At 37.2% G+C, this 13,170-nt stretch overlaps 1 non-coding gene across 1 annotated transcript; it reads left to right on the top strand.

The window, feature by feature from the left end:
• Window positions 1-551: 551 nt before the first annotated feature.
• On the top strand, window positions 552-11,706 carry LOC104087886 (uncharacterized). The gene is made up of 4 exons (XR_011412632.1): window positions 552-788; window positions 908-961; window positions 11,264-11,333; window positions 11,434-11,706. It is a non-coding gene; the product is annotated as an uncharacterized protein (transcript).
• Window positions 11,707-13,170: the final 1,464 nt, after the last annotated feature.

Genomic DNA, 13,170 nt, shown 5'->3' on the forward strand with positions numbered 1-13,170 from the left:
AGCAATGATTAGGGGTGTCAATGGTTCGGTTCGGTCGGTTATTTTATAAAATTTATATCATATTAATTTTTCGGTTTTTCTATTATGTATAACTAAAATTAGACTTTTCGAAACCATCTCAATCATGTCGGTTTTTCTTCGGTATCGGTACGGTTCGGTATTTTTTAAATATCATATAAAATTCACCACTGGAAGTAATATTTTGAGTTTAATTACTTGTTGGCTTGTAACAATTTTCATAATTTCAAGGCCCAAAGAAAAATTTAATGTATTATTATTTTTAAACTTATTATATAAATATATTTTTTACCTGTAAAATTTATTCGGTACGGTTCGATATTTTTTCGATTTATTTTTATAAAATAAAAAATCTAACCTAATTATCGGTGAGATTATAGATTTATATAAAATTTATAATTTATTTAAAAAAAACCTAAAAATCGATTCGGTGCGTTACGATTCTGTCGGTTTAGTCGTTTCCGAATATTCATAGATACCAGGCAAAGATGGATGAAAATTAAAATCCGTACAATATCACAAAGTTCAGGGCCAAATACGGACCATTTTACATAATTCAAAGAAAAACTTGATGTAAAAAGGTTGTTAGAAAGCTTCCATAAGAGCATGTTTGAATCAATTTATTTATTGTAATGATATGGGTATATATATTTAACTCTAACACATTTCAAAATCCATAAATAAATGCTCCTAGAAAGTGGGTCTCTCCAAAGAAAAAAATGTCTGCAGCACCGACCAATTCAGACTCGCAGCGCCATCTCCTCAAGGAGGTATTATTTGTATTTATTTTGTGCTTTACCTATATGAATGTTCTACGATACCGATTTAGATTTCTTTCGGTGTCTGTGTTTCAAGAAAGAGAGGGCATTAAAGTTGAAATTTTTAATAGGTAAGAAGTCACGAGGTTGCTGTAGCGGAGCTCAATAACCTTCCTGCCTCTCGGGTATGTCTTCTTATTTTCTGGAATTCTAGACTTACTCAGTTGCTATTTGACATATCAACCATAAAACATGCTTGTACATGTGTGATGCATTAATTAATTTTGTTTTTCTGATGACAACTTCAATAACCATGTTCATTGGTAGTTTTTCGGTTCCACCCAACACCCACATGACCAAAACTGAAAACAAAATATATCAAGGAGTTGTGTTTTTCCTCCTTTTTTATCAATTTTTTGATTGTGTGGCTTTACCAATTTGTTGGAGTTTTGCCTTTTTCAAAATTATATTTTTTTATTCTTATCATGAATATTCTCTTCTGATTTTGTAGCTGAACTAAACTATATAGGATTAGAGCTTACTCTGGTATATAATCAAAGAGAGCGTATTCGATTAGGGCATACACCGTACACAAGCACACGGAGATTAATGCCAATTCTAGATGGATTTTCTTAAATGAGGGAGACAGTTGAAAGACCTTTTTAGATTGGATGAAATGGTGATGCCATGTAGGCCAACAACTAGGCTTTTTTCACGTGGTTTTTGCTGTTATTTTAAATTTCTGTTGTGGCGGGAAAGTTAGTTAGTCTTATTTTCAGCTCTTTGCATTTCTTTTGCATTTCATAGATAAATAGGAGGATTGTAAGTGAGCAACATACTTTTTGAATGATAAGACTCGTCTGATTCCTTTTCTCTCAAACTGTTCACCTCTCATTCCTCTCTTTTCTTCCCTCTGCCTCCTACTTTCCTTCAAGTTACTGTTTCATTAGTTCTTCGATACCAAAATTTGGTATCAATTGGTATCAGAGCTGGACATGGGACCACGCAAAGCAGTTGACAACACTCAAGGAGTTCTTGATCTGTAGGAGCAGTATGAGGACTTAGCTACTCAACAATGGATCTGCGATCTCTCATCGATTAGAAAACTCAAAATTTACGAGACGACATGGAGAGAAGGCACACAGAGATGCTTCATTTGGTTAATTCACTCAAAAACTCTATTGATGGATTGCATCAGCAATCGCGAGAAAGTGGATCTACTTCCAACCTTCGAGAACCTGTGGTGCAATCTGGGCAAGGTATTCTAGGACCCAATCCTTACTGCTCTAGCTCTAATAATCGTGGCCATAATTTGATTTTTCCCCGTTTCATTGGAGAAAATTTAAGAAGCTGGTTGTATAGAGTTGAACAATATTATTCTGTTGATAACACTCCTCTCAATCAGAGAGTGAGCTTGGTTGCTATGAATTTGGATGATGAGGCACTAGAATGGCACCAGTCTTACATGAAATGTCGTGAGTCAATTGAACTACCTAACTGGGATGAGTACTTAGCTGCTTTGGTAGAGACGTTTAGTGAAGAATTCTCAGATCCAATGTTAGAATTAAAGCAATTGAGACAGACTGGCTCAGTTAGGGAATTTCAGTTTGGTTTTGCTCGACTCATAGCTCAATGTAATTTATCTGTGAGCCAAGCTATTCCGTGCTTCCTAGGAGGACTAAAGGAGGAGTTAGTTAATCTTGTGAAGATGCATGAACCTCAGAGCTTATCCAAGACATACAGGCTAGCTAGATTGGCAGAAGCTACATTGGCTGCTAATGCTAGGGCACAAAGGTCCAGTTCTGGAGGGCATTCTTCTTTTGCTATTAAGCGACCTACTTATGATCCTTCACACTCGAGGCCAAACCTTCCCGGTGCTATTCCAACTTCTAAACTAGCTTTACCTGGTCCTCGAGCTCCTGCTGTTCTTAGGAACAGAAGGACAATTTCTCCTGCTGAAATGCAGGCTAAAAGAGCACATGGTTTGTGTTATTTCTGTGATGATAAGTACTCTCGTGGCCATAAGTGTGCACTTCCAAAGCAATTGTTTGTGTTGGATTTGAAGTATGGTGATGATGAATGTTCAGAAGAAGCAGTGCCAAAAGCAGAAGGTGAAGCCACTAATGAGGAGTGGTCTGTCACCGAAGGAGATCCACCTATGATCTCCTTGTGTGCATTGAGTGGGATCCAAGGTGCACAAACTATACATGTGACTGGGTACAACAACAAGAGGCCACTGCAAATTCTTTTGGATGGAGGAAGTACTCACAATTTCATAGATTGTGAATCTGCTAAGAGGTTAGGTTGCCAAGTCTATCCTACTAAGGTTGGCTATGTCAGCCTTGGTAATAATTCTATGGAGGCTACTTCTGGAGTGATAACGGACTTCCAATGGATGCTGCAGGGTACATCCTACACTTCAGACCTTATAGTATTTCCAGTGGGAAAGTATGATTTAGTTTTGGGAGTCTTGTGGATGAAAACCTTGGGACCAGTCACCATGGATTATACAGCCCTGACTATGTCCTTTAATTATCAAGGCAAGTTCCATCTTCTGAAGGGTGTATCTGAAGAGTGCAAATTTTCTAGCACTAAGGCTGTCAATAAGATGAATGGGGATGATATCCGGCTCTTTATGTTGCAAGTATTAGTTGCTGAGCCTGCTCTAGAGTCTGCTGATCAGTTTAATGCACTGCATATGTCTAAAGAGCTCCAGGTTCCTGCTCTTATTGATGAGCTCCTCATTCAGTACCATCAGGTGTTTGCAGAACCAACAACCTTACCTCCACAAAGAGGTGCTTTTGATCATAGCATTGCTTTGCAGCCTGGGACTAAGCCAATCAACATAAGACCGTACAGGTATTCTTCTATGAAGAAGGATATCATTGAGAAGTTGGTTAAGGATATGTTGCAGCAAAGAGTGATCCAGTATAGTAATAGTCCTTTTGCATCTCCTGTGGTGTTGGTAGGCAAGAAGGATGACACCTGGAGATTGTGTGTGGATACAGGGAATTGAACCATTGCACTGTGAAGGACAAGTTTCCTATTCCCATCATAGATGACTTATTGGATGAGCTAGCAGGGGCAGTGATATTTTCCAAGATTGACCTTCGATCTGGCTATCACCAAATAAGAATGGTACGAGCTGACATTCCTAAAACAACCTTCAAGACTCACTTGGGCCATTATGAGTATTTGGTCATGCCATTTGGCTTAACCAATGCTCCTCTACATTTTAGAGTCTTATGAATCACCTCTTCCAACACTTCTTGAGGAAATTTGTTTTAGTTTTTTTTAATGACATCTTGATATATAGTAAGAGTCTGCAGGATCATACTCTTCATTTGCAGCAAGTGTTTGAAGTCATGGTCCATAACAGTCTACTCGCCACAATCTAAGTGTGTTTTTGGAGTATCAAAGGTGGAGTACTTAGGACATTTTATCTCTAGTGAAGGGTTATGTACAAATCCCAAGAAGATCACAGCAGTCTAGCAGTGGCCTATTCCTACTACAATCAAACAACTGAGGGGCTTCCTAGGGCTTGCAGGGTATTACAGGAAGTTCATTAAGGGTTATGGCCTCATCAGTCGACCATTAACTGAGCTACTGAGGAAAGACAACTTCAAGTGGTCTGAAGCTGCTACTGTCTTAGCTTTACCTGATTACTGTATTCCCTTTGTAGTTGAAAAAGATGCCAGTGGGACAGGCAATGGGGCTGTTTTAATGCAACATGGCCATCCTATAGCCTTTATTAGTAAAGGATTGGCTCCTAGACATGTTGCTCTATCAGTCTATGAAAGGGAATTGCTTGCATTAGTTTTTGCTGTTACCAAATGGTTCCACTATCTGTTTGGTCAACATTTTATTGTGAAAACTGACCAAAAGGCTTTGAAGTACTTATTGGAGCAATCATAACTAAGGTGGTTAGCTAAGTTGCTTCCTTTAGACTTTGAAATTCAATACAAAAAGGGAAAAGAAAATGTGGTTGTAGACTCGCTTTCCAAGGTAGGTGGTGCTGAACTTATGACCTTGATGATACCTTCTGTGCAAGCTGACTTACGGCAAGAGATAACAACTAGTTGGGATTCTGACCCTGAGTTAAAGGCTCTTATTGCATCCTTATCACATACACCACAAGAGCACTACTTTGGACAAATGATCAGTTGAGGAGAAAGGGTAAGCTTGTGGTGGGATATGATGAAGGTCTGAGGAGTAAAATCATGACCTTATGACATTCTACTCCATCCGGTGGCCATTCTGGTACTGATGCTACTACCAGGAAAGTGATGGCTTACTTCTATTGGAAGGGATCAGAAAAGATATCTTGGATTTCATTCACAAGTGTGATGTCTGCCAAAGGAACAAATATGATACTTCAGCATATCCTGGCTTATTACAACCATTGCCAATTCCTGCATTACCTTGGACTGACGTTAATATGGATTTCATAGAGGGGTTGCCTCAGTCTAAAGGGAAGATTGTTTTCTGGGTGATTGTAGACAGGTTAACTAAATATGGACACTTTATTGCCCTTGCTCAACCCTTATACTGCTCAAACTCTTGCACAGGTGTTCTTGGACACCATCTTTAAGCTTCATGGCCTCCCTGCTTCAATTACCAGTGATAGGGATCCCATTTTCATTAGCTCCTTTTGGAAGGAGTTCTTGTCAGCCCAAGGAGTCAAATTGCAGACCTCAACTGCTTATCATCCTCAGACTGATGGTCAAAGTGAGGTGCTCAACAGGTGTTTAGAAACCTACTTAAGGTACTGCTGCACAGATTCTCCAGCTGATTGGAGTTCGTTCTTGTCCTTAGCAGAATGGTGATACAATTTCAGTCCCCATTCTGCTATCCAAACCACCCCTTTTGAACTCTTATATGGCTATCCTCCTCCCCTACATTCCTAGAGACTCCTCTACTGATGCTGTTGAAGACATTATGTCGGTTAGGGAATTCAAGTTACAGCTGGCCAAATTCCACTTATGCAGAGCCCAGCAGAGGATGCAAGCACAAGCCAATAGCCACAGGTCTGATAGAGAATTCAAGGTTGGAGATTGGGTATTTGTGAAGCTGCAACCTTATAGACAATCCACCCTCTCCATTTCTCCTTATCATAAGTTGACATCTAAATATTTTGGTCCCTATCCAATTGTGGAAAGGGTGGGAGCTGTTGCTTACAAGCTTTTACTTCCCCCAGAGGTCCAAATTCATCCCACATTCCAAATCTCTCAGCTCAAGTTTTGCTATGCTCTACCTTCAGAAATTGTGCACCCTCCTATCTTGGATTTAGCCAGTCCATTATGTCCATATCCAGAAGAGGTTTTAGGAAGAAGGTTAATTAAGAAAGGCAATATAAATTAGACAAGCTACTTGGAAGTTTGCCTTTGACTCAAGGATCAGATTTCCAGATTTCACCCTTGGGGACAAGGGTGTCCATCAGGGGGGGAGGGGGGGTAATTGATACACATATTCCAGTTGCAGAAGAGCATAATGCCAGCTCAGATGCCATGTAGGCCAACAACTAGGATTTTTTCACATGTTTGTTGCTGTTATTTTAAATTTCAGTTGTGGCGGGAAAGTTAGTCTTATTTTCACCTCTTTGCATTTCATAGATAAATAGGAGGATTGTAAGTGAGCAACACACTTTTTGAATGATAAGACTCGTCTGATTCCTTCTCTCAAACTCTTCACCTCTCCTTCCTCTCTTTTCTTCCCTCTGCCTACTGTTTCATTAGTTCTTCGATACCAGAATTTGGTATCACGATAAAGAGTTAAGTTGGCAGATAAAGACACCATGATCAGATGTTTTTACTATGGCGCTTTCCACCATTGCTGGGAAGTATCGAGAAGACTTTCCACTCATTTTTACAACCTATTTTTTCAGTAGGAAACATGTACCACAGTTATAGCCAAGGTGCTATCAATGAGATTAAAGTCAGTTGTTGGCTAGTTAATTTCCACAGTTCTGAACTTTTGAGTAAAGTCAGTTATTGGGTACTTAATGTCTACATTTTAGAATGTTTGATTGAAGTCAGTTGTTGGCTAGTTAATGTTCACATTTCAGAATGTCTTTTGTAGAAAAAATGAATATAAGTCCGATGTGATTATGGTCTTATCAATATGCGGACTGAAATTTCTTGATGTACTTACTCGACGACTGAAATTTGGAGGACGATGGAGTAACTGAATTCGATGCTGTATTGCCATAGTGAGGTTCTCATCAGTGATTATTGGAACCCATAGTGGCTTATTTTGGTACAGTGTTATTAAAGGCGAAAAGCGCAAAAAAGCTATAAGGTCCGTTGGGGCTTTAAGTGCAAAGTGCAAATAAAGCGTGAGCTTTAATGAAAAAAGGCGCAACAGGAGAAAAAAGTAAAAATATGCATGTAGTCCAAGACTAATCATTATAAGCATGAATAACAAATACTCCTTCCGTTCCAGTTTATGTGAACCTATTTTCTTTTTGGTCCGTTCCAAAAAGAATGACCCCTTTCTAATTTTGGAATCAATTTAGCTTAAACTTCCAATTTTACCCTTAATGAGAAACTTTTATAACCACACAAATACTTCGGGCCCCTTTTTGACTTGTTTAGGACTACAAATTCCAAAAGTCTTTATTTTTTCTTAAACTCCGTGCCCAGTCAAACAGGTTCACATAAATTGGAACGGAGGGAGTATATGGAAAAAGAAATTGAAAAAAAAATTCACGATAAAGTAAAATATCAATTGTTTAAGGTCGCCTTTTCAGGATTACGCTCATTGGCAAGGAAAATTATGCCTTAGAGATTTGATGTGACACTAAAGCGCCCACAAAGCGAGGCGAAGCGCTCAACGTGTTCTGAGCCTCGCTTCAGGGCTTAAGCGCGCTTTAAGCGCGCCTTTGACAATACTGTTTTGGTAGTAGTAGAGGGATAAGGTAGGATTCTATTTTTTTGTTACTATTCACTTTGGTGTGGAATTAGGTAGATTGATGGAGGAAATTGGAGCTGGTGATTTTATCAGGGTTTTAGAGTGGGAGATTTGCTTAAGAGAGGGTTACGTTATATCTCACTTGTCCTTTGTTTTTTTGTGAATTATGATGGGCAAATTCGTTATTCTTTGAGAACATCATTTTTATACAAAGCAATTTGAGGTTTACGCAATAGTATGAGCAAATTCAAACTGATTTCATTGGGGAAATATACAACAACAACAACAACATACCCAGTATTATCCCACACCGTGGGGTCTGGGGAGGGTAGTGTGTACGCAGACCTTACCCCTACCTTGTGAGGATAGAGAGGCTGTTTCTAATAGACCCTCGGCTCAGGAAAGTATAAGCCCACATCAATGGGGAAATATATAGGTCATTAATAATTTGGCGGGGATATTCAGATGTTAGGTGATTGCATTAGCCACGATGTATATGGATATGTCTCCTAGGAGAAAGTTTGACAATAGAGTTATGGCAGCCGCGATCCAGAACTTGAAGGGAGGCTTTGTGGGTGAGAGAGATAATACTTGTTTTAGGGAGGAAGGGAGAATTACATTTCTGAAGTTCACATTGTCTAATATTCTCATATATTTCATGTCCTTATTTTTATATACCCCTCAGATCTATCAAGTAAATTGAAAAGATAACGTGGCACTTCTTATGGAAGTGTAAGGACGGGGAGAAGAAAGATCAGTTGTTGGAATGGAAAAAAAGACAACTGTTACTATGAAGGAATACGGACAAGGGACAAGAGAATTAGGTGTATTTCCTAACAAGAAGATTAGATGTATTTACAATGAGTGTATCACCTTGTACATGCAGGCAATGTTATGGAGATTTGCACACGAGGGAGATGCACCATGCAGGAAAGTAATAGTGGCTAAATACATGGTATTAATTGCAACCAAGGGTGTGACTTAGTGATTTATAAAGCCGGAAAGGACCACGAGATACTAGGATTTAAATTCCAGTGGAGGTAAAAGACGTTAAGTGATTTCTTTTCATTTGTATAGGCCTTAGTGGCATAGTTACCAGGTACATTTGCTAGTGAGAGGTAGCAGATTCCTAATGAATTGATCGAAGTTTGGCTAGTTGATCCACACATCATGTTATGAAAATAAATACATGGTGATAATAAAAAGACTAGGCTCATATGATGTTACGTGCTTCGGCGATGTAAATCTAGGGAATGGGATTTGTAATTCGTAAGCCGAGCTTACGGGAAATCCTTAAAGAAGTTATGCAGGGACGTCCTGAAATACAGAGCACCCACTCTGCATAGATTAGGCATACAGAAAGTCCAGCTCGCTTTGATTATGAAAGAAAAAGACGATGTAACGAAGTTCATTGGTTTCATAGTTGGCAACAGCAACCGCATATGGTTTAGTAGTTCAGTTAGATAGGTTGGAAACATAAACTTGAGATTGCATATCCACGAGGTTTTACCATCTTAAATAATTAAATTATAGGATTGCGGTTACAGATGAGAAAATCTTCAGCAATTTGTCTCAGAAGAGCCATTTAGGACCTGAATGAGAAGAGATGCATGAATTTATGCAAAAGATCTATAGTTACACATGAATGGGAGATGGAGAGGATAATAGAGTTGGGGGGAGGACCAGTTATTAGTACTCTTTATAAGGATAAGGATGTACAATCCAACCATATCATGAAAGAAAAATGAATTGTTACGAGTTAGTGTTGCACGTGCAAAGAGCATGAAAAGATGTCAGGGACTTGTTATCATGCTGTAGATTAGCAGTAGTGTTTTCTCTATTAACAGGCGGATGTTTCAAGGTTGTGAAAGAGCTTAAGAATTACGAGATATAAAGAGTTTGCTGATTGACCTTAAAAAAAGAGAGAGAGAGATATAAAGAGTTCGCTTTTGTCTAATTTATATTGTGGGTGTAAAGGAAGAAATGTTTTTTTGATTCAAATACAGATTTCAGTTATTGTTAATTACAGTAACTTTTAAGTAGCTATGCACCACCTGTATTGTCATGGTCTTTTCAATTGCCCGTGCATTCTTGAATTTGTGATTTATACTTCAAATGTCTTAGCTTATCTTTGGGGGCGTTGAAGTGATTGAATTGGGGGAAACAGGGAAAGGTGTTTAGTGAGAAAAGAAAAGATAAGAAATCAAAGAGAACTAAGCTTGATAAAGTTTTGAAAAAAAAAAACTCAAAAACAGCACCCACCTATCTCCATCAAGTGAAATTGTTTACGGAACTCTTTAATGCAGATGTAGAGATGTCATAATGAGATTTGACGAAGATAAAGTTTTCTTCTTGCTGTGCCCTTTGCCTGTCTTTGGTTTCTTCATATACGGTTTGTCGACCACTCTCCCACTGGAAAGATCCATTAATGCTAATTTCAAACTCGTGTGATCCTCACAAAAATGAGTCAGTGTTTTTTCTTTGTTTTTGGGATAAGTTCTACTTCCTTTGAAAGCCACCAAGAACGTGAAGAAAAGTTATAGCTCCTGTTACAAATGAAAAGAGTTGAGAAAATTCAGCAAAGCTTCCACGTCACATAAACTTAGCGCGTTTCACCAAAAAGCCAAAAAATACAAACATTTCTATCTGATTCTATGTACTGGTCCATTTTTCCTTCAAAACATCTCTGTTTCTATCTGTCTGAATTACCCAATAAGAATAGTTAAGTAGTTAACCATCTTCTTCTGTCTTCTTTTTTCCACTTTCCTTCAAGCCCAGCTCCACAGAAGGTCGTTGATAGTCCTTGGAAGCACCCAGCTCAAGAGCTGTCTTGCCACCTGATAATGCAGTAGCAAGCGGTTCACATTATTCTCAAGTCTCACACATGTAGCATCCGCAGCTGCAGGTTATTGATCCCATCTTCTGCAGATTTGACTGTCAGAAGTGCCACATTTGCTGCAATCGTACAAAAGCTGGTCAGCTTTGGAAGTGCTCTGTTCTTCCAAATGATGTTCCATAACCACACCGACTGTTTAGTTCCTGAGGAGTTTAACAAAATTTATAACCAGAGTTCACTGAGTAGTCATCCAAAAAAAAAAAAAAATGAGTCTGTTTTTCCTCTTCCATTTTTTCCTTAACTTCTAGCAATAGGAATTTTACCCGCAAAACTATTCAAAAGGTTTTAATGTTGGTACATGAGGTCTTCATGTCAATGTTGTGTTTCTGGGTAGTGGTAGCCGATGAACTATCATTGTGCTTAAACGTAACTCATTTCCATTTACTTAGATAATATGAACTTTTTGAGAACGTACTTAGATAATTTGAATTGATGGCTTAAAACATGTATAGGAGGTTGAATTGTCAGGCCTTTATCCTATGAAATGGATGCCTTTAAGATTTTTAATACCTTGATTCATTCTGTTATCACAAGTTGAACTTAGCACTTCCTTGATCTATTGTCCTCTTAAATAAGCAGTTTGTGCATGGATGATAGATAAGGTATAAATGTGAATTTATCTTTATAATATTGTACAAGTTTCATTAATTTACGAGGATGTGCTTTGTTACTTCATCATCAGACGGTCTACCAGAGAAATGGCAACATATTATTCCGTACAACTGTGCAGAAAGCAACAGCATCAGAACAAAGTAAAATATTCTCTCGCTGTGCCTGCATTCAAGCTGTTTTTGTACTAATCACTTTTAATATTTTATCTTGATCTTCTTTTATCTGGTTTATTTTGGACAGAACAATTGGACATGGTCAAATCTAAGCTACAAAGATTAAGCTCCTCATGATGTCATCAAAGATCCATTCAGTTTGAGAGGTGGGGAAGAGGTAAAGCCAACTCAAATTTGCTACCGGAGAGTGTGAATCTGACTTTGCTGTTTATGTTATGTAATTTTGGAGCTTAAATACCTGTTGAAGTTGGAAGTACCATATTGTTTTTTGACTTAAAATTTTTGTGAAAGATGTTTCGAAAGTGAGATCACGTAATGAAAGTTGTTACAATTATATTGATTTTCTAGCATTTCAATTGGCAACTTAGGCTACAGAGTTGTGTAAATTATAACAGTCTCAACCAGAGTCGAACTGGCTACTTTTAATTTTTTTTGTCGAAGTGAGATGCAAAGAGTTGTTTCTGAATTGATGGTCTAGGACGTCCTGATATTGCATTGTTAGGGTTAACTATTTGAAGTGATGAAGAGTCATTATTTACCTTCATTTTAAAGTTGTAGCGAATTTAATATTATTGATATGTTTTATATTTAATGTAGTAATGTAAATTATGCAATCAACTATTACATCTAGAGCAGTGGTGGACCCAGAAATTTATGCAAGTGGGTTCAGATAAAATAAAATCCTCGACTTCATCCGACAGTATAAGCAATGCCAGGCTTAACAAATGGAGTTTACCGTCCGTTCTTTGAGCCCGTTTGGACATAAGAATTGTTTTCCCTTTTGTAAAAAAATTTCACTTTTTTCCGAAATCAGCGTTTGTCCATAAAATTTTCAATTTTCACTTGAAAATGCATTTTGAAAATTTGAAAAACTTCAAAAAGTTGTTTTTCAAAATTTTCACTCAAATCACTCACAAAATTTCAAAAAAACCCAACATTATATTCATGTCCAAACACAACTCTAAATTTCAAATACTATTTTCACTTGAAATTCTTTTCCCCCTATTTTGGAATTTTGCAATTCTTATGTCCAAATGCCCACTTTGTTTGTCTTCATAACAAAACCTCCCAAAAAATAATTGCTCGGTACTTTTTTTTTTCTTTTCTTTCTCCTATTTTAAGGTCGCCCTTTTCAAAACATATAAAGATTAAGTTTTAACAACTTTTTACTTACTTTTTTAACTTTAACAATTTATAAAACTTTACAAATTTTTAATGATTTTATTTAACAAAGATCAATTTAACCGATACCAAAAATACTAAATTCTACTTATTTGTTAAATTTTACAAATTAACAAACACTAATTTTTTTATTTTGACAAGCTAATGATTGAAAACCATAACAAAAAAAAGAGCAGTATAAACTAAACTAGATTAATAAATTTTTAATATAAGGCTTCTGGAGCTATAAAAATATGCTAGATTAAAGCAAATAATAATAAATAAGAAAGTCAATGTTTGGTCAACCACAAGAAAGAGGCAAGTAGAATACTTAAAATATTTTTAAAAAAATCAAATAAAAAAAGTGTGAAACTGATATAGAAGAATACTCTAACAGAGATTTTTAAAAAATAAATTAATATATTAAATGGCATAATATCTTAGACATTGGGCCTAAATAAATTTTCCAAAGATTGAAACATTATGGTAGCCTACAAGGTCTTTTAAATATACTGATTTTTGGGAAAACTAAGAAAAGGTGAATAGATAAGCAGAAGTTAGGGTTTGACCCCAGACCTTCCGCATTGGTTGAACCCGCTTCCACCATTGTACCACACCTGATTTTTTCTTAAGTGGGTTCAAC

The sequence above is a fragment of the Nicotiana tomentosiformis genome, chromosome 12 (assembly GCF_000390325.3).
Source record: "Nicotiana tomentosiformis chromosome 12, ASM39032v3, whole genome shotgun sequence".
Lineage (NCBI taxonomy): Eukaryota > Viridiplantae > Streptophyta > Magnoliopsida > Solanales > Solanaceae > Nicotiana > Nicotiana tomentosiformis.